The 26,909-nt window shown below is 36.2% G+C and overlaps 1 protein-coding gene across 1 annotated transcript in view; it reads right to left on the bottom strand.

The window, feature by feature from the left end:
* Positions 1-26,909, bottom strand: part of LOC117569286 (tyramine/octopamine receptor) — a 42,223-nt gene extending 15,314 nt beyond the window's left edge. The window contains exon 1 of the mRNA XM_034250392.2: positions 26,275-26,909. The gene's annotated coding sequence lies outside the window, so the exon portion shown is untranslated. The remainder of the gene's footprint in view (positions 1-26,274) is intronic.

The raw sequence follows: 26,909 nt of genomic DNA, 5'->3' as shown, positions 1-26,909 counted from the left end.
TTTTCGCTTTTCTTTAGTATTTATTTACATGCCGGAAGAAGACCAAACGTAAGCGACAACAGCAACAACAAAAGAAACAAATACAACAACAAGAGGCGCAATTGCTGTGCGTGTCTTCGCACCGGCAACGAAGCCAAGAACGATGAACGCCATCGACAGCTCGTTTTCGGGGTTTTTTCTCTCATTCTTTTCGTGTGGGCGTGTGGGGTATATTGAGTTTTACTGGGGTACTCGACACACCCACATACACACACACACACACACGTACATTTAATATGGAAATTGAAATGAATTTTGTTTTGTTTTATATTTGTTTTTGAATGGCAACTATTTTGAGCTTTACTTCCTAATTTGTCTTCACTGTTTCATATTCTCCTTATGCCTTGCTGAAAGGTCATCGATTTGACTGTGGTTTATTGCTGACACTCGCCATAAATCACGGAATATGAAGAGCTATCTGTTCTATTAAATAAATCTCTAGAGATGCCATTGATTAGCCATTCTTTTCGATAGCACTTTGGGGTAAAAGCATATTTTTTTTAAAATAAAATTTATAGTTTAATGTAGTCTCAACATACTCAAATATTCTTTATCGAAAATGTACAATGTGTTGTGTTCTTAACGAGAATTAAACACTAATTTCAAAATAGACAGTTTTCCAAGTAATAATTAAAAGCTCTTACAGTTTGTTGTATTTGAAGAAAAGAACACTTCAAAAACACTAATTTGAATAAATTAATAATATGATTTGATATCAAGATATTAGTAATAATTTAAATGTACTTCTAGCATGTCTAAATAAAGCATTACTTCACAATGTGTTGTAATCTTAACACTAAAATTTAACACTTATTTCAACATATTTTAAAATGTCAAGAAATTATTTATAGCATTTACAGTTTGATGTAAACATTACATCAGTATATTGAAACTATGATTAAATCTCAATATAATAGCATTTTCCCCCATTGTACTCGTAAGTGACATGAGGATTCATAACTCATTTTGATGTAACAGAATTTCGTTTTCATATGTGCCACACGTGGCAAGGTTGGCGTTTCCTTGTCTTCCTAATAGCATCAGCCTCAACTCACCATGCCAACTAGCACAGCTGCTTAGCTCCTTTATATTAGTTGCCCTACATACTCGAGAGATCCTACAAGTTATCTTTTAATTTCTTTCGGCACGCAAACTTGACTAATTTGGCTTCCTTGAGCATCAATGGGCCTTGAATGTTGCCAAATTTTCAGCTGAATATGAAATTCAACAGTGCCGCACAATGTGGCACTCACACACACACGCATACACACGCATACACAAGCATACACGCACATAAAGCAAATTAGTTACGCCTAATTTGCAACTCATTGTGAGCAACAATTGACTTGCTTATGATACAATTCAAATGGCACCCAATTTTGAAGCACAACATTTGTATTTCGGGGGTGGGAAAGGGGCAGCAAACACACACACACACACAAACATACACGAGGAGTACATAAGAGGTGAAGATGGAGGCGAAATCGACTTTGCCAATTGATTTCCAGGGCGTACTTGACGCTTCAACGCTAGCACAATGGGGCGTATACGCAATGGAATTAAATTAAAGGCAAAAGGCAACTAGGCGAATGCAAAACGCAACAGCAGCAAGCGCAAAAAGATTAAAGCGGAAAAGTCAGGGCAGAGAAAAGCTGAAAGCTGCTTTCCTGGAAGTGAAGAAGGCCACAGCCACAGACAGAGACAGAGCCAGAGCCAGAGCATAGAATATATATTACGGCATAAACCGAAACCATTGAGAATACTGCTATGAATACGCAGAACAATGAACTATAATTTATATGCCTTGAATTAATTTAAGAAACGGCAAGCGAACTTATCACCTGCCTGCTAACCAAATGAAACATGGCAAAGGACAACAAAGCATAGAAACTGCCGACGACTCCTCCCACAGCTTCTGTAAGCAGCCTTGGGGCGCCATTTATAAGCATATAAGTTGCGAACGTATTGCGTACTATATATTATACTATATACATATATATACATACATAAATACTCGTCGCTGGCAAATGCAACTCTCTTTGGTGTAGTTGCAGTATTTAGCTTAAACATGCTACAGCTAACAATTTGCGACAGCCGGGGAAAGGTTGTTAGACTAGACTTGCCACCGAAAACTCTTGCCACTTGCTGCCCTCTGACTGCCGTCTGCTGCCTGCTGCTTATGCCACTCTGCCACTATAGCTTGTATAATTTAATAAGGTTTCGTAAATGTATTGCCAGGAACACAACACAACACAACGAGTTACCTGTATGCCAGATCCTGCCTGCCCCTTATTGTTGCACGTTTTGTAGTTTTCGACAGCTTGTGCTGCTGCTGCTGCTTCTGCTTCTGCTTCTGCTGCTGCTCGGCCATATAATTTCATTATACCCTTGAAAATGGTTGGCATAATAGCTTTGTCGTAAACTTTGTAATAGGCTGGCCAAAAGGGCACTGTAAATTCTTCAGCTATGCGTTGACCCTATTGTTGCTTTTCACCTTGAGCAAATTGTCTTTAAAATAAACTTCTATGTGTGTTATCTCTTTATTTAAGTGGAGATAAATTGAGGATTATGCGAGCGGTTTTTGTATTATTTATTAGTAGCAAAGTTTTCAAATTTTGATTAAAATATCAAGCAATTAATAATAAAAATTAGTAAATATATAAGCTATAGATTTTATTCCAAATATTATCTTATTCGGATAGGTTTTTTTTTTGTCACTTTAGCTGTGGGATAAATTGGGAACTAAGCGCCATTTTGTTGTAATATAATTATTACATCATTACATTAATTATGGTATAATAAATAATAAATAAAACATTTTTTTTCTAATATTTTTCCTCAATTACTTTTTATAAAATTGCGTAGTAGCAAAGTTTTGTGAATAAGATTAAAATAACAAATAATTATTTTAAGCAAACAGAATAATAATCTTGGAATAAAATATTTGTAAATTCTATAACTGACAAATATAGTTTGTAATTATTTCAAAATAAACATTGTTTAGAAGCTTGGATCAACTTGGATTTTTAAATGAATTTATCAAATTTTAAAATGTTTTTAATTTTAAGCACATATAGTTGTAAATCATTTGATAAATTTAACAAAATTTAACTACAAACAAAACAAATATAAATAAAGATTTAAATTTATTTAAGTAAATTATTTCTATAATTTATTTCAATTTCAATTCATATTTGTTTTGATTGTAGTTAGATTTATTTCCCTATTCAAATATTTTATTGCAAAATCCTTTGCATTTTAGTTGTGAGCTCATTCAAATTTGGTTATGCCGCATTTTGTCGTTCTGCTCTTGTGTTTAAATTGAACTTCAAGTGCTTTGGCCATTGCGGAGAATATAAACATATATTTATGTGGTCTGTAGCTAGCAACGAGTGTATATATCATCTGTGCGGTTAATGCAATACTTTTGTGCTTATAAATTACTTAGTAGCATTTTCGTGCTGAAATGTTTTGTCGGTTAGTTTGTGTTGGCGTTTGACTTCCTGGTCAGGCTCATAAATTTCAATTTATCTTTAGCTCTTTTCCGTATTTATTTGCAGTTGTTGACAAGTAACATTATGTAGAAGGCAGTGCCGCCCTTTTAATGGAATGTGTGTGTGTATGTGTGTAAAAGACTCAGGCTCAAGGAGAAAGGTCACAACACGGTGAGTTTTAAAAGGCTTTTCTTCTCTCAGGCTGTTGTTGAAAGTAGTGCAGCATTTTATGACAGACCTTTTGCACTTTTATCGTACTACTTGCTATCGTCGTACTCCAAGGCCAGACGAGGGATTTCTGCTTAAGGATGATTTCTTTAAGAGCTTTTGGGTAATGTACTACAATGGGTATCTTTTTCCTTTCTTTTTATTTTGGGTGTGTCAACGCTTGTGTCGCCTCTTGTGTGAGCTGTTTCTTTAATGAATGAATGAATGAATGTAGTAAGAAGTGTGAGTAATTGTCTAGCTACAAAGAAAACTACTACACAGCTTAAAGTGCGAAACTTTTATACAGAATTTACTATTACTCTGATTTGCATTCCCAGAAATTGTAAAAATAATATAAAAAACTACGCTTCAATTGCAAACAGAAAGTTGGATTTTCATTCCCACTTAATTAAGAGTCTCTCAAGGGTCTCTTCGGCCATCTTTTACTTTAATTTTATTTTGCACTCTTCCGTTTCTCAATATTTTCTGGAACTTAATCAATTTAGTTATCATTATACCATTCCATGTTTTTGTGGCGTTGCTTCTTTATTTTTTTTGTTGTGCATTGTTCCATTCAAGAAGTTCTCATTTAAGTTGAGCTTCTTGTCGGTCAGAGTGCTCCTCTTTTTTACACCTGGCAGACGGAAAGGCTCGAAACAAGTGCACAGAAAGTTCAGCACTAGACAACAAGCAGCGGAAAAAAATTAAAAAATAAAAAGTATGCAAGTTGCTTGACTTGCAAATACCCTGTATACATAACTTAAGTACTTTTTTTCTTTAAAATGTTTATACTCTTTCTTGTTGTAACATGCTGGGTGTAAAGATGTAAAGAAACTTGCAAGGTGCAAAAAAAAAGTTGTACTCATTAGCATGCGGTTGCTTGCAGCATGACTGCAACACCCTCACCCCTCCCCCTCCCACGTTTCTCGCTGCATGTGCTGCTTATGCGTGAGCAACTTTCAACAGCAGACGACAGTTGTGTGTGTTGGGCAGAATCCCCTTTGGATCTTGTGGGCGTTGGCTTAAGCTGAAACCCGAGCCACAAAAAAAGAAGAAAAAAAAACAAAAAATAGAATACGAAAACGAAAAGTTTTTGCAAGCCACTCAGACTCTTGAGTTGTCGTTTGCGGTTGCTGCTATGCTGAGCTGTGCTGTGCTACTCTGCTCTGCGTCCGACGTTCTGTCAAAAACTGTCTGCATCACTGAAAGCGAAAACTGATGAGCAAACAGTTCAGTTCAACCCAAGCCGACGCTCAAGCTTTACACGATTCCCTAGATCCGTCCTCTGGCCCATTTGCCTCATTCCATTCACCAATGGCACATTCCTTTCCTCATTTCCTGCCCCATTCCTGTATCTCAATACCGAATCCAAACCCAAAGTCCAAGGGGAGGCCTAACCGCACTTGCCAGTCGAGTTGAGTGCAATTCACATGCATAGTTTTTCCAGTGCAATTAAGTGAAATTCGTATTAGTTGTAGTTGGATATGTGAGGAATTGTGGATATGTGTGAAACATGTGCCAAGCAGCGAAAAGTATTAGCTAAAGGATGAGACGAGCTCAAGAAGATGGCACAAAAACCAAACTTGGACACGTTGCAATAGCAAACCAAGCCAGCACTGCTCATACCAAAGGTGGTGAAGGGAAACGAGAGCGAACACACACATGTGCAGTTCGCTCTTGGAAAGTTGTCGTTGGCTCCTTTGATAATGTGGCTAACATGTAACACGCGCTCGCATACAAAGCATGTCATTAAAAGTTGTTTCCTTTCCCGATTCCTCTCAATCCTTCCCTTCCTTCCCCATCGGCTTAACCACCTTTGCTTGGGGACTGGCTGGCTGGCTGCAATTTCTGTAAACTAAGGACAACTAATGCTCAAGCAATTTCTTTTCAGTTAGTTGTAAGCAGCTCCCACAAAATGGCAAATACTTACTAGCAGTTCTTCTCTAAACAGAGATAGCCTATGTATCTCTCTTTCTCTCTGTCTGCCTTTCTCTCTCTCGCTCTGTTATCGAGATTACACATTTTCATATGTCAAGTAATTCTTAAATAATTGAATGCAAGCCTTGTTTCAATTGTTCAATTTTTAATATGTAGCAATTTAAGCTGCTTTTAAATGACATTTTGTAAAAGCTCTGAAATTAAATAGTAGTCAAAAGTGAAATTTGCCGCAAATTAATAGCAATGTTGTAGAATAATTCTGTTTGAGTTATAAATAAGTTATAATTGAATCATTGCAAAAAAAGTTATATGGAATTGGAAATTATTATGTGAACTACATTAAGACCTCAGTTAATTAAATGTTGATGTCACAGCAATTAAAAATGCTTTCAATTCAATAGAACAGTTCTTAAATAGTAAAAATTAAATTAGGAAAAAAAATATATATAATAAATGTAAAAAACAAGATAAAATTGAATGGTTAAAAAGAGAGTGATGAAAAAATAATTAAAGAGATTTAAATACAAATTAAAAATGAAAATGGTAAAAAAGGTAAACGATTTTAAATACAATAAATCAACAGTTTTATGGAATATCAAAATTAAGTAAATGGTAATGTTTGTCATTTAAGATGATGTACATTAGATACAGTTATGAGTGCAATTATTTAATAATATAAATTAAATAAAAAATATTTTTATTTGAAATAGTAAAAATTATGAAAATGAATTGAATTCGCAATAAATTAACCTATTTACAAGTAAATAGAAAAAAATAATTAATAATGTGGGAATGGGTCTGGCAACGCCAATCTATCCCCTATCGATGATATGAAGAAAGGAGTACCGATGATATGAAGATAGGAGTATCGATTGAGAAGGAGTATCGATTGAGAAGGAAGTCGATACAAGAGACTTGGAAGATGACTTTTGTGACGACGACGAGAAAAAGCAAGACGTGCTAACGACGACCGCGACGTATATTTTTAAATAATTAAATTAATAAATAAACTAAATACAATAATAATTAAGGATTAAACTTATGAAATAATAAATAAATATAATCATAAAACCAATCCCACATATATTGGGGGCTCAACCTAAAAAGAAAAGCCAAATGAAGTATTTCACAATGTGGTGTAATGTGTGCAAATTGAACTATTTCACAATGTTGTGCAAAGTTGCGTAAACGTTTACAAGCGTGTGTCCGACATACATTTACGAATACATAAAAAATCTTGAACATTGAGAAACATTCTGGTGAAATTCGAAAAAATGTCGCGACGTGGTGAATTTGAAGAGGTATGCAAAAATTTGCGAATTGCAAAAAGGAAGAATATTAGTTTGCTGCATAAATTTGTGTTTGAAAGTGAAGGTGATCGTAAAAATCGTGAACGCTTACGTGAATTTAAAGGATTTGAATATGATGAAACTAGCCAAGAATACAAGGACAAAATAAATTTCGTTGCTGCAAATCTAACAGACGGTGATCTTGTTATAATCTGCCATTTGCTTGACATACGTCATAATGTAAACGATTTAGCAAATCACATATTCTCGAAATTGCGAAGGGGACAACTGCTTGATGCCGATGATGAACAAGAAGAAGATGACGACGATGATGATTTTGACGCTAACGATGTAGCTGATGAATTAAACGAAGTGCACATAGACGATGTGAACAACGTTAACGACGAAAGTGTGAGTCTGGCAGGTAGTGATGAAAGATATAGAACAGCAGAAATACCGAGTGCTCGTGAAAGAGAAAATAGAAGCAAACCAAATACAGCTAATTCGACAGTAATGGAAAGAAATATTGAGTTCGCTGCCGTAGGCAATGGGAACGTGCCAAGATTCGCTCTTAATTTTCGAGATATCGAGGATTCAATCCGTTTATTTAGTGGCGATGATACATTATCAATCGAAGTGTGGATTAATGATTTTGAAGATATGGCTTCTATAATGCAGTGGGACAGCTTACATAAGTTTATATTTGCAAAACGATCTCTTAGAGGTTTGGCTCGTATGTTTGTATTAAGTGAGCGTGGCATATCAACGTGGCAAGCATTAAAACAAGCACTTCTTAGTGAATTCAAAAAGACAACGAATAGTGCAGAACTTCACAAACAGATGAGTGAAAGAAAAATGAAACGAAGTGAAAGTGTCTTAGAGTACTTACTGATAATGAAGGAACTAGCAACGCGTGGAAATATAGATGATGAAGCTATTATGCAATACGTGATAGATGGTATAAGTGATCGAAGTGTTAATAAATCTATATTATATAATGCCCGAGATATCAAAGAGTTCAAAGAAAAACTAAAAGCGTACGAAAAAATAAAGGGAAAAGTGAACTATGTGGAAAACGATGATCATTCAAAAAATACAAATAAAAAAGAACAGTGGAGTGACTCAAAGGAAAAATATGACGACAAAGATAATAATAATAACGCTATAAAATGCTATAATTGTGGCGGCAAGGGACATGTTTCCGAGAATTGCGATCATAAGAGTAAAGGCAAGAGATGCTTTAATTGCAGAAGCTTTGGTCACATTTCGAAAGATTGTCAAAATAATAACAACGCCGAAAGTGAGAGTAAACCTAATATGCGAAAAATTGTGGACGAAGATTCAGTGATGTACAAACGAGTGAGAGTTCAAGATAAGAAATTCGTAGCCTTCTTTGATTCGGGAAGCAAGTACAATATCATGAATGACGTTTCGTACAAAAGTTTGAACAGCTCAGACTTAAATAAAGTAAATATTTATTTAACGGGTTTCGGATCTAAAAATAAAATAAAACCAATCGGATCGTTTAAAGAAAAACTATTAATTGACGGTGAAGAATATGAGACAGAATTTCTGGTGGTTACCGCAGAAATACTTCCCAACGAAATAGTTTTAGGTGAAACTTTTGCTAAAAATGCCGAAATAATTATAAAACCGGACGGTTTAACAGTTCGAAACGTCAAAAGTCAGTGTAATAACTCCAATAACGATAACAATGAGGATGATGAAGATATTAATGACGAGGACGACAACGATGAAGATGACGACGATAATAACAATGACGATGATGAAAATGACGAGAACGGCGACGATAACTATAACGAAGACGATGACGATAATAACGACGACGATGATGAGAACGATGACGAAGAAGATAACAATGATGAACACGAGGACGATGAAGAAAATGATGATGAAGTCGATGATGTCGAAAATGGTGATAAACATATTGACGATGGCGATGAAGAAGATGAGGACAATGACGATAACGATGACGACAATAACGATGACGATGACAATAATAATGAAGACGATGATGAAGATAATGATGACGAATATGATGAAAATAATGATGATGAAGACGATGACGATGAAGAAAATGATGATGAAGTCGATGATGTCGAAACTTCAGATGCTGAACGACGTCTCACGAGCTATGAATTAGAACTTTTGGCAGTGGTAGTAGCATTGAGAAAGTTCCGTGTTTATCTTCTGGGCGAGCACTTTAAGCTGATAAGCGATTGCGATGCATCCATAAAATCGATGAATACCGACGATACCGTATATAGCAGACTAAAATCCATCCAAGTGCAGGACGACGAGTTGAAGGCCATTATTGACGTTCTACGAGATAGAAGCTCTCATAATAATTACTTTATGAAAGGCGGACTTCTACACAAACTTATCGACGACAATGAGTTAATTGTGGTTCCTTTGAGTATGCAACGCGAGATCATTAAGCCAGCGCACGAGAGAGGTCATTTCTCCGTAAAAAAGACAAAAGAAATTATTGGAAAGCAGTGTCACATTCCGAAGTTGGAGGAGAAAATACAGCAACAAATCATCAATTCGACGTATTGTAGAAGTACCCATGCTACGCCGTTTGAGTTGCTTTTTGGCATCAAGATGCATACTAAAGACGACCTCATTTTGAAGCAGATCATTGCCGACGAGATGATTCAGATGTTTAACGACAACAGAGACGAGCTCCGAATGCAGGCCAAACAGCAGATAGCGAATATTCAAGATGAGAATGAGCGCTCCTACAATCTTCGACGAAAGCCAGCTACAACTTACAAAGTCAACTACCTTGTAGCTATAAAACGCACTCAACTAGGAGGTGGGCTTAAATTAAAAGCTAAATATTTTGGCCCCTACCGTGTGACGAAATCAAAACCGAATGATACCTATGATGTAACCAAAGATGCGGTGTTCTATGAGGGACCGAGACAAACTACCACATGTGCGGAATTCATGAAACCATGGGTTCCAGATGGCGACTGCAACGACGACGCATTCGAGGCGAATGCATGAGAGGATGGCCGAGTTGTGGGAATGGGTCTGGCAACGCCAATCTATCCCCTATCGATGATATGAAGAAAGGAGTATCGATGATATGAAGATAGGAGTATCGATTGAGAAGGAGTATCGATTGAGAAGGAAGTCGATACAAGAGACTTGGAAGATGACTTTTGTGACGACGACGAGAAAAGCAAGACGTGCTAACGACGACCGCGACGTATATTTTTAAATAATTAAATTAATAAATAAACTAAATACAATAATAATTAAGGATTAAACTTATGAAATAATAAATAAATATAATCATAAAACCAATCCCACAATAATATTATTAATATAAATAAAATAATGCAATTCAGCTTAAGGAAAATAAAAACTAACTTGAATTTTAAAGCATGTGAAATAGTGAATGTGATAATATTGCTAATGGAATGCGGATGCGCTTAATAAAATATTTAAGGTGTATACTTTCTATATGTATTTTTTTTCTTACATTGACCCTTATCATTATACTTGAGGATTTTGTAGCTGACATGGCTGTTAGGAAGTTGTGAGCCCCCTAAAGATTGGTTTTTCAATATGTCATTTGCCATGTCGAAAAGTTGCCATCACCGAGCGTTGGTCGGTGGTCCCCAATGTGGCAACCACAATATATGTATTTGCTTTAAAGCACACACACAAATGCATAATAAGGATAACAACAGCAACTGGGGCAACACATAAAAAAAGACGAGACGGCAAAACAGACAGATAGACAGACAGTCAGTTGGAAAGTGAGGGCGTAGGAAACAAGCCAAGACAAAATTACACGAAATTATGTTTGCTCAACTGGGCTGGGTCAGTGTGTCCATCGCGTGTATATTATATGTATGTATGGTATGTTGGAGTATAGGAAGAGGATCCCAGTTCGCCTGGTCAGCTCGCCCCAGTGTATCCAATTCCATTAAAATCAATTTGTCTATTTATTTAACCGATAATCTGCTGGAGCGTTTGCTTGGTTGTAAAATTTCGCACCGCAAATGCTCCCAGGGGTCGAGTGAGGAATTGTGCATGACATGGCATCAAGGTGGTTCCACACCTCGAAAACCTCTAATTTGTCAACATCAGGCGGCAGGCAGGAGGCAGGAGGCGGGAGGCAACAGAGTGCCAGTGGACAGGTGAAATGTTTTAATTTGACCAACATCTCACCTGCACTCCCGACACCAACAACAACAACTACCTCGATTTATTATGGTCTATGCGTTTGCTGTTCATCCTGTGTGTCGTGTCTTTGCTGTTCCTGTCAATATTTACGTCAGCAGTCAGCTCTCTCTCTCTCTCTCTCTCTCTCTCTCATTCTCTGTATATATATGTATATATAAATGTATCTTTCTTCTCGTACTAGGCAACTCTCCAGGTGCTTTGTCGCATTTTTATGATACTATTAACATCATTGTATGTGTGATTTATGGTTTCCGGGCCATAGGCCGCTATGCTCTTGTCCTTTTTGGAGGCAATTTTGTTGTGTGACATTCGCTTGTCAGTCCTTGCTGCTCTTGAACTCTGCTGACGTTCTCTTTTCCTCTTTATTTACTAGTATTTTTATGGTCAGTCATAAAAATCGGCACTCGGCACGCTTTAAGCGCTCCAAAGTAGGCTACCAAAAATCGCTTATAACTGTCGTTAAGCGAAAGTTGAGTAGAAACAAAGCCAACAACATCTGCTTTTGTTGACTTTGACATATGAGACTGTTTATGCTTTTGTGTCCTTAATTGTACCAGGCACATCAGCACATCCGTTATGATATGGCGTGGCCTTTTTATTTTTGAGCTATGCTCTAAATACATTAAACGATTAAGTCTATTTGCCTTGCGAATTCGATTGTGTCAGCCGAGGCAAAGCATAACAAATATGTGTAAATTAGAGTTAGCTAAACATGAAATATCGATTTTGCTGTTGTGATGCGTTAGAGAGTTTGCATATCATAAAAATGGTAAATTTTCCACAGTTTCATGAATTTTCTATAAAAAAAATTATTTGAATTTGGTTTCAAATATGTGTATATATTCAAATTAGTTGAATCAAAATTTTATGCTACTGTTTCATGACAATAACTATAATATCTAGAGTGCATATGTTCTACATTTTTTTTATTAAAAATGTTTAAAAAATATATTTATTTTTTTTATAACTTAATAAGTTTTCTTTAAAAAAATTTAAATGAGTCATTTAATATATGGGCAATTTGTCCCATGGCGAAATTTGTCCCGTGCGAGACATTTTACAGTGCACTGCAGTGAAAATAACATAAACTGAAACAATTTTAAAAATAAGTGAATGTGATTCTTAAAGCTCTAGATAAGCACTATATTTAGAGCTAAGACTTGATCTATTTTCCGATAAAATATATAATTTCGTTCATTTTTTGGTTTTGCGTACGAATTGGTTATTTTTGCAATTATCACAACAGAAAACAAAACAGAAAAAAAATTCCAAAACCATTCTTAGCTCTAATTAAAGTACTTATCTAGCGCTATAAAAATAAACTTTTTTTATTTTCAAAATTGTTTTAGCTTATGTTATTTTCAATGTAGAGAGTTCCGTTTTGGAATTATCCATATGTAGATTGAAATTAATTGAATATAGATTTCATCCAAGAGTTTTATTGGGGAGCTTGATAGATATATTATTTTTATTATATTTATTGATTAAACATAACTCTTACTAAATTTTCTTGAATTAGGAGCTCAACACTGAACACTACATCAAGAAATAAAAATCTTTAATTTTCACTGATGAATTTTGAAAAAAAAAACTTTCTATTAGAAAGTCATGAAGTATAGTAAAACAAATTATTCTTCATTTATTTTATGTGTTTGGAATATTTTAAATGATTGTCGACGACTTAGTGAGCATTTAAATGTCGATTTAGGCTACGTTTAAATAATGTTTTCTTTTGTTTAATGGTTTAAGCGCGTTTGCTCAGTCAGCAGAGCAATGAGCATGTTGTTCATTGGGAAGTCGCCTCTTCAAGGATGCCCCACTCTGCGGCACATCAATCAAATGCCTCCACAGCACTTAACAACCACAGGAGGGTATTTGCTGGGCAGCATCTGGACATCTGGACACAGCAGCAGTTGGCACAAGCTTCTGATTCCGCTTCAGCTTCTGCTTCGGTGCTTCAATGCGCTGAGTTGACAGTTTTTTTCCCTCTTTCTTGCGTATTTTTTCTTGCTGGCTGAGACGCGGTCACTTGAAGCGCAAATAATTGAAATTAATAAATTGAGTTTAATTGAAAAGCGTTGGACAACTTTGGCACTTAAAGGAAGGCAGTCAGGCTGCTGCCCAAGAGAGACTCGAGAGTCAATGAGTCGTAGTCTTAGTTTGAGCTTTAACTGCTCCATTGACATTGTGAGACGGCAAAAGCGAGAAAGTGAAAGAGAGATAGCGGCAGAGATAAATATAGTGAGAGAGAAAGAGCGAAAAAGAATTGTGGGCTAACCCGCCAAACCAGCCTGTCTGCATTTGCCTTTCAATTTCAATTTCCGTTGCACTTTGCATAAATCTTTTATCGTTTCAAAAGATGGCAACAACTTCGTTGACTTCGTTTTAGCACATTTTCGTTGGATAGACTTTTGGGTCCATTGCCAGCAATGCGACGCAGTACTAGGAAAGCTAATCGTCAGCTGTGTGCCACTCAGTGAGCATGAAAACTATTTGAATCACAAGAGTTTTGCAGCAGCAGCAGCAGCTGCAGGTTTGACTCGAATATAATATTTGCAACGTCAGCCAGTGTCGAGTGCATTTTCAGTTCGCAGTTTGCTGTTTACTGTTTGCTGTTTCTTTTCATTTACTTTTACTTGAAAATTATGCGACTAAACAACAGTAGTAGAAGTAGGAAAAACTTATCGGCTAACCAGATTGCAAGGCTCCAGCATGGCCAATATGACGTATACGTACTTTCTCGAATTGCTGCGAAAAACTTGTTATGCCAAAAATTGTTCTGCTAAATTTAATTTATGCACTTGCCAAGCCCGAACCCCCAAAAAATAGCAAGCAACTTCAGCATCAACAGCACTCGAGTGTAAACCACAAGCTCTATAACATGGCGTATGAGTAATCCCAGTTTGCTCGTGACTGCTACGAGAGTTTCGAATGTGTGTATGTGTGTGTGTATGCTTGTGTTTGTGTGCATTTGGCATTTATGAAAAGTAACTTTTTGGGTTTTGATTGGACACTGCTTAAGTCATTCAGTTAAAGCACTTTTGCCAACAGCTTGTGCTGATATTTATCTTAATATTTTCATTTTGTCTCTAATGATGATAAATCCATGCCTAACAGTTGAGCAAAAATACTATATAAACACAACAATTAAGGGCTGCCTATCAATCAAGCCATTAAAATCATTTATCAAACTGACGCAGCGAATTAAAAGCAAGTTAAAATGCTCCATTTAAGAGGCGGGAATGTGCTAACTACATAAGACTCTAGATTATGTCATCTAAAAGCAAGGTTACATCAACTGTTTCTAAGCACAACGATAGACTTTAAAAATATTGTGTATATAAAGCGTTCATTGACTCAACTGAGAGTTCAAGAGTTTTTAAACATTATTTTTGGCCACTTGACAGCTCATAAGCTGCTCGCTTATCCCGCTCACACTCAAGTACATCATAAGTACAAAAAAAGGAGAAAGGAATATAATACAACATTATCAACTCGTCGCTTACGTCAGTCTGTCAAGAGCTTGATGGCTTAATTATAACATTTGGTAAAAAGGTTTTCTTTATATTTTTCATTATTAATCGTTTAACGTGCAGATTTGGATAGTAAGCTTCAGCTATGTTTAGAATCAGTTGACTAATCCGTCTGCTGATTTTGATTAATTGGTCTATCTTGGGTGGCAAGTGATTTATTGGGTGTCTTCACCTGTCGTCAGCTGCTTCACCTCTATGTGCATGCATGTAGGGAGGTACTCTTTTACATCGTAGTATATATAGACACAATTGATTGCTATAACTTGACGTCAAAATTGGGTGTGAGACTGTGTGTGTGTGTGTCATAGGCTTACCAAACAAGTTAGCCAAAGTGTTGCCAGCAAATTTTGTAGACGGACAAAGTTTTCGTGGAAAACGCGAAACTTTTTTACAAATTCCAAATTGGTTCGCTCGCAGCTGAGCTGTTATTTTTAGATAAAGCGCTAGGCATTCTCTTACTCATTCGCACGCCGTTATGCCATAAGCTTTAAAGACAAATAAAGTATGTTAGTATGTGCTCATAACTCTGTTGATTTCCTTTTTGGCAAACTTTTCACCACGACGTGTTTACGACTAGAGAGGAAAACCTTATTATCCAAATCGCAGCCTATCTTCCGTTTGAGATTAAAAGTCCCAAAAAAAATGTTCAGAGATACAATTCCACTTTGTCTCTGCATAGAAATGGAGAGCGCTTTTGAAGTTGCCTCTGCTAATTTTCAAGCTTTGTATAAGTTGCAACTGTTTTTGGGGAAATCGTTTTTGCTTTGGGCTAATTATTTCACAAAAACAGATAACGAACAACTGTCCTCAAAAGCGAAAAAGAGAAATAAGCAAAAACGTTGTATCAAACAGCAGACCAAAGACGGCCCACCTTGAGAGCTCTTAAATAGTCGCTGAGTGTTTGTTTGCCTAGCAATTACACGAAGCACTTCCTGCCACTTGAAGATACTTTTCGAGCAGGCCTTTGCCTCTACGAACTTAATTTACTCGTAGTACTCGGTTTTTCGTTTTTTGTTTTTTTCTTTTTTGTGAAAGATACATGGAAAAAGCATTTATGCATAAAATGAGAATTTGTAAAAGTCGTGCGACGCGACGCGTCGTCGACTAGAAGTCGCTGACTATTTGCCACTACAAGACGTTGCGCGCTATTTGTTTACGCAATTAACGTGGAGGCAACGCAGTATTTGCGTTGCATACTTTACGGCGCCCAACCGTTGACATCAAATATGCGCGCTATTTGGCAGTCGCTTGGGCAGGAACTGAATTCGCGAGTCTGGGGCAGGGACAGGCAGACACGCATGACTGCATTTTGACAGACAGCAGAAAGTAAAGAGAGAGAAGGAGAGAGAAAAAGAAAGAGAGAGCGAGAGATGTTGGAAATTTTTGGTTTTTGACTTTTGCCTTTTGCGTAACTCATAAAATACATGAGCAAAGAAAAAACCTTGCCAAGTGTGTCGCATAAAAATGATGCTTTTCACTTTGCACGTGAAAGAAAAAAGAAAAGGAGAGACGAATATAGTCATCATATATGGTACACATATAAATATGTCGTAAAAAAATTTGCGAAAAAAGTGCTGTTGGGGTGTTGTCAATGACTCTGTTAAAATGGAGCTTCGTACACACACACGGGGCTGCAATCAAAGTGAGTAGTGAGCCATTGGGGAGGATTCTATCACTGTCATTGGTCGCATTACTGAGACGCAGACTGCGTCAAAGACAGAGACTCGGAAGGTGTCGAAACCCTGCAAAATGTGCGTGACATTTTGCAAACGTTTGATTTTAATTTTGTCAAATTTGCTAAAGCGTAAAGACATTAGACTCAAGTGCGAGCAAATTCAGATTGATATGACGAGGACTTTCTTTCTTTCTTTTTTGTTTTTTTTTTTCATAAGAAATGTTGAGTGCTAAACGTGTGAGCTTTGATGATATATTTATAGCAAGCAGATAAGTTCATATTTGACGTCTCCTGCAAACTGCAGTTTAGTCACTTGTCACTGTCAGCGTAATTTTAAGAAACATTGCTGTCGATAGATGTGCGCTTTAAGTTCGCATCATTTCTTAGCTGAATTTATAGCAAGACTTTGCAGCTTGTGGTTGCACTTAAGCGTTGATTGCCGCAAATAGATTGTCGCTTTATCTTTGGCACAGACTACGCCCCATCACTTAACCAATCCGGTCTAGGCGTGGCTCAGTCTTTTGTAACGTGCCGCGATAATCAGCGCATTTATATGCAACATCGAGCACACTTCGTGTGGCAGTCAACGTTCTGTGGCAGCAACGACTACGGCAAGAGCAGCGACAACGACATCGGCAACATTAAAAATGAACATAAATTAAATCATAAATTGCAATAATTTCCGGTAAAACAAGCAGAGAGAAAAATGCTAGGAAATCGAAAGGGAAATTGTTTTTCAATAGCTGGCAAATAATTATTGTTCTTCGGGCAGACACAGACAGTTACAATTACAGTTGTAACAGGAGGCGAGAGGAGTCGATGAGAAACCCAATTAAAAATCAGAACTTACTTAACAAACAATAATGTCAGGCCATATTGAGAGTGTCCTCTGCTATTTTATGCGAGGTCCTTTGTTTTTATTTTGTGCTCTTTTAGTATTTGATTATAATATTTGAAGCAGATGCCAAACCAATGAAGATAATGACACAAGCTGATAATTTGTTTTCTTGTAGAACATTTATACAGGATGAAGGTATTACTTAAATTTAAAAACATATATCAAAAATATATTATTTTTTTTTTTTTGAAATGTCTTGCTTGATAAGCTTGTATTTTACTAAGGATTTATATAATTAATATATGATAGTTTAACAGACTTTGGCAATTAAAGTAAGTACTACAAAATAATGAAATAAAGTACATTGAACTATTATGCTATAGTAAACACAAAGAATTTACATTTAAAAGAGACTATATATTTTATATCATCACAGACACGTCGATATTTAATACTGATGCCAAGAAATAATAAAGAAATCCGTGGTGGGCCAGATAAAACGGAGATAATTTATTAACTGAAATTATTGTTCTAGAAGTTGCTTGTTAAAAAAAATGCATTATGAAATGATTGGCTCCTACAGCAAATGTTTTGCGCTGTTTGTTGGTTACTTTAACAAACTGCAAAGCAAATATGAAATTTAAGATTTCAGGTAATTAGTACACCATAAATAAAGTAAATGTACTGAATAAAATGTATATAATAATATAATATTTTAGTTTGAATGTAAAATAATCCATGTTTTTTGGTAGATGATAGATCGATTTATTGGTTGCCACTTTTACTTGGTGTTATCTATGTTGCTCTGTTCCACTTCCATGTCGCCGTGCAACTTTATAGATTGACACGATGTTGACCAACGCTTTGACTGCCCCTTGGCCGCATTACTATATAACCGAACGAGTTGCGACCGTGTGCGAGTGCGAGTACTCGCCATATACCATCAAGGTGTCACTCGTTTTGCATGTTGGCAACGTCATCGTAAAAAAGGGCTAACATAAATCCGTACCCCACATCATCCGCACCCCAATTGTTATTGTTGGCTATGGAGCCATAAGAACATGGGTGTTGTATCCTCTTGTCCTGTGTGCTGTTCTTTTCACTTGAGTGTGTGCTGTTTTTAAATGACACACGACACACAACAACAGCAGCAGCAGACCAGCAAAGCTATGAGCACAGTAAACAGAAAAGCAAAGAGGGAAGAGAAGAACAGTGCAAAATGCTCACAGAGACATGAGCAATGATAGTTATAACTAAGGTCCTTATAATGCCGGCGTTACACGGTTTCCCTTTAGTTATCCTTCTTGCTGTTGTCGTTGCTTTTGTTGTTCTTTGTGTTGCTGTTGGTGTTGGTCTTGTTATTATTGCTGGCTGTCTGTAGTTTGGCTCATTGTTTATACGCCCTGGTCCGTAAGTGACTTTCTGATTGCGGAAATTAGCTGGTTTTCAGATTTGCTGAGGTTTGGCCTCTGCTTCTGCTTCTGGTTCACGCTACTGTTTTCTTTTCACTTGATGGATATCCATGGAAATTGCTCGCTCAGCTACCGTTGAGCAGGCAGCTCTCTGCCCCTGACTCTGTCTTTGCCCCTGTCGTTGTTGTTGTTTGCGGTTTGGTGACGGTATTTATGGTTTTTGTGGTTATTAAAAGTGTCAGCAACGTGCAAATAATGGCGTAAGTATCGTTCTCTTGTTATAACCACTCTTGCTCTCTCTCTATCTATCTCTTTGCTCTGTGGCTGAATGTTATCAAAGTGTCAACATTAGGTGGTAAAAGAGTTGAGAGTTAGTTTTCAATTTCTTTAAAGCTGTCAGCAATGTGTTTTTGCAGAGGTGTGCAAGTACCTGAGCTTTGGTATTTGGGAATTTTAATACGCTGTTCTGTTTTTAAGATTTGTTTCCCTTTGTTTTTGTGGGACAAGAACACACTAACACTAACATATAATATTAGTACTGTTGATGTGTAGGTATATTAGAGGAAGAGATCTTAGTCATCATTCAATTTCTTTCTCGATCTGATATGCATTTACTTCGTTCATTGGAATACTGGCACAATTTCTTTCTGTAATAAATACTGAATTACATTTTGACGATTCCTACAAAAACAAATATTAATTTAAGTAGCAGCTATGCTAAGATTATGTTTCTCTAAATTATTTGTCTACATTGATTACTAATATACATAACTAAAGAATTTAAATAACTAAATTTATCAAAAAATTTTAGTAAAATTTGATTGCTTCTATATTACTTCATTTTATGTGCTACAAGTGAAATATTCACTGTTAAAATAAGATAGGTTGTTAATCAGATATGGCTCGAATTTATGTTTTTATTTATTTCTAAAATCGTAAGAGCTACATAAAAAGCATTTTATTTGTCTGTATTTTTTTCTAGCAAATTCATTCTCAACCTTTACAAATTTGAATTGCCCAACTCCAACAGAAAAGCAATTAAAATTTATGCTTGCGAAAAAAACAAAAGATTTCTTTTATTGCCATTACAAAGAACACAGACGACATTTGCAGTACTTTAGAATCGCCTTCTAGCACCTTATGCATTTTAGAACCCAAAATAGGCCGAGCACGAAAAAAGCAGAGAATAAGAATAGGTGAATATAGAGAGAGGACTGAGAGCGGATGTCAGCAGAGTATAATATAGGCCAAAAATGAAATTGTTGGCTCTATACTATTCTCAGCTGTATATTCGCTACGTGCCCCACCAGCTCAATTTGCAACTCGCAATCCGCCATTCAACATATGAACTCAGTTCGTGGTGCAATGTAAGGGGGCAACCAGAAAATTAAAGTGCACGTGTTGCTGCAAAGTGTGTGCTTAACATTGAGAAACGTTTGGAAAAATGTGGGAAAAGCTTCAAATTAAAATAAAGCGCACATGTTTACTTTGAGAGTGTTGTGTAGCTGTTGTACTAAATAATATATGCAAATCGTATTCCATAAACACACTTGATTCTTGTGCGTGCGCTGCAAAGTATGCAATTAAAATGGGCGGCCTCTGATTATTATTTGCCCAAACGCAATCATAAAATCGCTGCCGATAAAATCTACAACATTATTATAATATCATCTATATGCACATACACACTCGCACACATAACTATAAACGTTAAGCCTTGACGTTGGCTGGCTGATGAGTTGCTTTTGAACGCCCAGCATCGCCGTGCCCCAATATTTTATACAGCCAAAAAGCAACAGCAGAAGCAGCTGCCAACAGGCAACAAAAGTCGTGCAACTACAAAGGCAAGGCTGCGATTGATGGGGCAACATTTCTTATAGCTGCCACAGAATGCGGCAACTACACGTACAGTGAATAGCAAGTACGATATGCAATGAAATTAAAGTTGGGCGCTAAGCATTTAAGTACTTTTCGTTGTCGTTGTCGTCAACGTTGCTGCCTTCTGTCTGAGTCCCAGTTTTTATTTCATTCAAGCGAAACTCAAGCTGAAATTTGATGGCATTAAAGAGATTTTTGGCTCAGTTTCACAATACTTAAGTTTCTTTTACTTTTAAAGTAACGGGTTGGTTACAAAATAAGCTTGCTTTCTGCTCTTCAAGCATTTCTTAAGCCTTAAATAAGTAAAATTACTATAAATATATTTATGGAAAATATTATAAATACAATACAAAATAAATATTTATACATTAATGAAAAATTAAAAAAAAAACCTTAAATTAAACAACAAAAATTCAAAGTTACTTATTCCTAAAAGTTTAAAGTTGGCTTGAAATACTTTACTTCGCTTTTAGCTTATCTTCACTGTAGTTAGCGCTGTATTAATTATTATACATTATCTTGAGCTTACAGTTGGAATGGGAAAATTAAATTCTCAGCAATGCAAATTGTGCGCGTTGAGCTGTGGCAGCAACAAACATCTGTGGGTGGCACAGCGAAAGCAAAGTTCATGGACCAATTCGAGAAAAGGATGAAAATAGAGTGTGAGAGGGAAAGTCGCAGAATTGTATTTTGCTTGGGCCAGCTATAAATGGATGATTCATGTAAGAGAAAAAGTGTGTCATAATTAGCATATTATGCAAATTATCAAAATCAGTTGGGGCAAACAAAAAAGCGACTGACCAAAAAGTTGAGCTCCTCTGAGAGCTGCCAACTGAATAGGAAATGAATGGGAGGAGAACGCTGAAGGAGAAGGATTATGGGCTAGTTGTCATTACTGTTTATTTTTTCAATTAACATGCAGGACGCTCCATTTACTCAAGAAATTTACTGCCTGATAAGCAGAAAAGCCCTCATAAGTATGCTATGCCTTTATTGTTTACTCTTTTTCCGGCTCTCCGACCTTCTCCGACTTCAAAATGGGGGAGTTTGTGTAAAACGATTGTGCTTTGTTGTAATTAAAACTTTTGTCAATGTTGACAGAGTGGGCAAAGTCTAAAGCAAATTGCTGAGGCAGATTCAACAAATAGTTAAAAGCTCTCTTCTATCATTGCGTTTAACCCCTCGAGCTGTTTCGCCAACAACATACCCGAAAGCCATTCAAAAAGCGGTTCTGTTTAACTAAGGACATTCTTCTTCTATTTGCTGTTCCTTTTTTTTTGTGGTCATATCAACTGCAGCACACAGAGAGAAGAGAATGGAAATGCCGAAATTGAATGCGTGCATACACCCATAAAAAAAAGAGTGCGGCTGCGGTTTGGGGGCGGTGTATGCAGTGCACATGCAATCGACAGCCATTGCCAACATTGCGGTTTTCGGCAAGTTTGCCAAGTTCGCTACACTTGCTAATTTGTATCTGCGATGCGGCAGTGACTGTGAAATGGATACATGAGAGAGTGAGAGAGAGCTCTGTAACTGTGGCACGTACTCTGCTGCCACAAGCAGCAGCAGCAGCAGTGGCAAGAAGTCAAGCAAACGAACGGAATGGAGTCTGCCACATTATTATGCAAGGCAGACAAATGCTACTGCTATTGCTACTGCCTTTACTTTTATTCTTTCTTTTCCGTATTTTAAATGTTTCTGCCGGCAAAGTCCTTTACTATTCGGCAGTCATCACACGAGCGGATTGATTGATTGATTGCTAGATTGATTGCCGGCAATATCGGGCCTTCAATTAAATTAAAACATTTCCCCGCCGTGCACATACGTATTTATTTATTACAATTATAAAAAATAAATGCTCAATGCAAATATTTACGGTAATTTACGGCGCTTGGCCATTTTCTGTTTGCAGTTGCAGTGGCTGTGCGATTTCTGCTTAACCAATTGTGCAATTTTTTATGCTCATGTAGTTCATTAACTATAATTGTGATTGATTTTTCTTTATTTTTTATTTTCTGTGCACTGCGTTCTTTAACCACGTGATTACTATAAGTGCTTATGGAGCTGATTGCAGCTCAATTTGTGCAGCTACAAGAAATTGTTCTGTTCGTTATTCGTATGCTATTATTTTTGTATGGGTTCGATGGGGCGTATGCGCAATTCTCAAAATATAATTAGGGAATTGAGCTGCATATAATTCTATGCATTCTTTTCGTCAAATTCCGCTGAGAGTGCAGCCAGAAATCGCATACTGAACATGCACAATGTGTAGCTGGTTTCCATTAATACCATAATAGTTTACGAGTGTGCATTGATTGGAATTTGAGTTTATAAGTATTTGAATACGCTTGATTATTACGTATACGTAATGTGTTATTGTAGTTGTAAGTATTTATTGCATATAAGTTAATTTTAATTTGTTTTCATTGATTATCTAAGCCAAGATAATATTTAAAATGGTGCGTATACTTAATACGATTGATGAATACATACGCCTAGTTATTACGTATACGTAAATATGAAGTGTTATTCAGCATAGATTTTAATATAGTTGCAAGTAATACAAACTTATGTTTAGATTAGATTATTACGTATACGTTATGTATGTTAAGCTAAGTATTATTATAGTTGCAAGAGATTTATTAAATATAAGTTAATTTTAACTGGTTTTCATTGAATATCTAAGATAAAAAATTTATTCAATATAATTAGTTTCATTGAACACCCTTGATTATTACGTATACGTAAAATATGAATTATTATTGAGCATAGATTTCATTATAGTTACAATGGTCTTTGGCAAAGCGCATTTGATTATCTAAATAAAAAAATATACAATGGTGCGTATACTTAATTTCACATAACGATTAACGCATTTATTTAAATGCAATTTATAATTGATTGTTTGTCTCTGGCTTTTTTAAATGCTTTAAAACAAGCACAACAAGCCCTTGCAACTTAATTTGTATCTATAATCATTTTAAAATTGGCATTTTAATTGATTTATACAACAACATCATTTCGGTTAACCAATCCCATTGGTTTCACTTCGGTTCAGCTTTCACAACTTCTTGACCAAAAAAAAAATGGCATTGCTGCCGTTGCCGCTGTTACATACGTGTATTGTATATGCATGTAAATCATTGGCAATTTAATTGAAAAGATTAAATATTAAAAATATCAATATTTAATTGATTACAACAGAGCCGCAGCCGAAGCGTTGACATGAACAGAGACAGCGACTGCAGCTTAACTGCATTAATTTGATGTGCATTTAATATATGCTTTTTTGCTCGTGATTTTTACCTAGTTTAATAAAAAGCCATTTGCTGCAAAAATGTCATTCGTTTATTCATTTCATAAATCAATTTTTTTGATAAACTGTAACTTTGAACGTAAACAGAATTGTGTAAATATATTCCTGAGTATTTGTTGAACACATTATTACAAGAAACGAATAAATTTGTTAAAATCAATATGAAATGTTTTCTCGTCATTATATTTATAAAAAGTGTATCACAAATTTGATTCCTTGACCAACCTTAATGTTTGCAGCTTTTTTATTCCATCGCTTAACCGCTTGCATTTGTTTATGGCAAACAAAGGGAACAAAGAATAAAATCAAATAAAATACATAAAGAGTTGCCAGTTGATGCGACAGACAAACTGATGAATTATTAAATATGCTTTTAGGGTAGGCTGAATGGACGAAGCGAAGAGGAGAAAGAGCTGTGAGTCAGGTCTCTTGACTAAGTGCAACGGCAGACGCCACATACGAATGCGAATGCGAATACGAAAACGAGTACGCAAAGACATGTTGAAAATTTGATGAGCCCGTTGGCAGTTAATGTGCATGGCTTTTGATTAGATTTTATGTAAATGCTGTGGGCAAGACAAACAGCGCATATAAAGCACCCAGACAGAGACGGAGACTGAGGCTGAGACAGAGACTGGGACTGAGACAGCGAATTGCGGCTAAGAAAGCGGATGAGAAGAAGCTGAGACTGAGGCTGAGTCTTTTGGCCAAGCGTTGTCGTAAAACAGCGAGCCAAAAATCAAATAAATATATAATCAAGCGGCTGCCGCAGAAGTGTGGCGCACTTTTTAAATTGGTATAAATGTGGCACGCGCTGGGAGCAATGCTAACACGCATCGGGGGGCTGAGCTGAGCTTTAGCTTTTACTCTCATTCGCTCTCTCTCTCTCTTACATATTATCTTTCTCTGTTACTTTCGTGGGGTTGTAGACAGTGTGGCACTGACTGATTGTAGACCTTGTGTGTGCCACGCCAAGGTGAAACAAAATAATGATGTTAAAAGACGACACAAATGTTGTTACAGTTGTCCCCGAACAGCAGAACCCAATAGCAGATGGGTTTCCCTCTACACTCTACACTCTTCACTCTTCTCTCCCCTCTTTCCCCCAAATCCCCGAGGCAACCTTGACAGCACCTAGAAGCTGGCTGCACCCGCACTTACGGGAGCTGTGCTGTTTAATTAATTAAAGGTGTTAAAATAAAATAAAGACTCGCACTTAGGAGCAACAGCAAAAGCAGCTGCAACTTTTTCCATTTTCCTTCCGCGTGTGTCCTTATATGTGTGCGTGTGTGTGTGTGGGTTTTGGGAATGGAATCCCGTGGTTTCATATTTGCTGGGAATTTATGATCGCATCTAATGTTATGGGCATGGCAGACAATTGAATTAGAATACCGAACAGACTCGCAAATCTAAAAGAACTCTTAAATAGCTATTTCGCATTATGCCAAGCGGGGCTATAAACATAAAGGAAACGTATAAATTCTTGATTTATTGGTTGTCCAAAAAGATGTGTAAATAAATAATGATGCTAAAAGGGTAAAAGCCTTGAATTTAAATGAGAATAATTTATGGTTTTTGCTGCAAATGACGAGCAAACAATAATGATGAGACAAAATGATGAATTAAGTAATACAATATTTTTAATATTAAGTACATTTCGTAGTATAATAAACATAAAATGCGTTTATTATTTACTACTTACAACAGACCAAATCATTTATTTGAATTTGTTACCTTTAATAGGAATCTGCTTAATTATTGGCAAATTAAATAAATCGCAAACCAAAATCATAAGTAATTATTTTACACTTAATTCATATGGAACTGATTAAATTATTGTCAATTTAAGTAAACTTAATTAATTATTCGAATTTGTTTATTTTTAACTGCAATTGACTAATCTCTTGCCCTGCCAATTAAATCGAAAATTTAAAATAATCAATGCATTTAAAATAATCAATATGCATACACAATAACATTTATTAATTACTTTAATACTTTCTATTAAATTACTGTAATCTTAATCAAGTAAATGAGTTTGTTTATTTTTAATAGGAAATTGCTAATCTATTTGCAAGCCAATTATAACAAAATTCGTAAATAATCTATAGATTTATGCATAATAAACAATAATAATAATCCTAAAAGCCATCTCAGAGTTCAACAGAATTTAATATATTTAGTATTCGGAATTAGTGATACGTATTCCGAGAACTGTCAAAACATTGACTTCCTGCACAAGCCGCAAATTGTTATACGAATATACGACAGTTTGACCTTTTCACATGAATTGTACCCAAAAATTGAGGCAAAAATAATTAATCAAATTCGTAGGCATAAAATTGATTGAAACAAATTTTGTGTCAAAGTTACTTTAATTGAATCACTTGTAATTAACGTAAGCAAAATTCGAATGCACTGATTGGCTTACCTGATTTTCAATTATGAAATTTTAGACGCTTTTTAGAGCCTGCGGCTGCGATGTAATTTGCCTTTGAAATTCAATTCAATTTGTTGAAACATGTGTTGCACGAATACTTTATGCGAGTTTAATAATTGTTTGTAGTTTATTTATGTCACGAGCGTAATTCGCTTAATTGGTTTTAGCATTGCGACGCAACTTGGAATTGGCTTAGGTCAAAGGCCAAAACAGCGGCAGCAAAAAAATATAGAGACACAAGCACACAAGTAATTAGATCAAACATGAGCAAAAGTGCAGTTGCACAGTTCTTGGACCACAAGAGATCGTCTAATGGCAACTTGACTCGATGGCAACCCGATTCCTTTGGGATTGTTCGCTCTGGCTGTTGTTGGCCTGTAGTTGAATGGCCATTGTCAGTTGTCTCCTCGTTGCCTCGTTGTCGTTACCCGTTGGCAGTTAGTAGTTGTCAATGGCGTAACTTTCACTTTGACTTTGGATACTTGTGTATGGCTTAACTTAAAGTTTGTTGCGGCATTGTCGGCATACACGCAACCAACTCACACATACACGCACGAAACACAGATAGATACAAGTAGAGACGAGACGAGACGAGACTCCTCGGAGCGAACACGCGTCCAGTTGGC

This window comes from Drosophila albomicans, chromosome 3 (assembly GCF_009650485.2).
Source record: "Drosophila albomicans strain 15112-1751.03 chromosome 3, ASM965048v2, whole genome shotgun sequence".
Classification (NCBI taxonomy): domain Eukaryota; kingdom Metazoa; phylum Arthropoda; class Insecta; order Diptera; family Drosophilidae; genus Drosophila; species Drosophila albomicans.
This window is presented reverse-complemented; position numbering and strand designations above follow the sequence as displayed.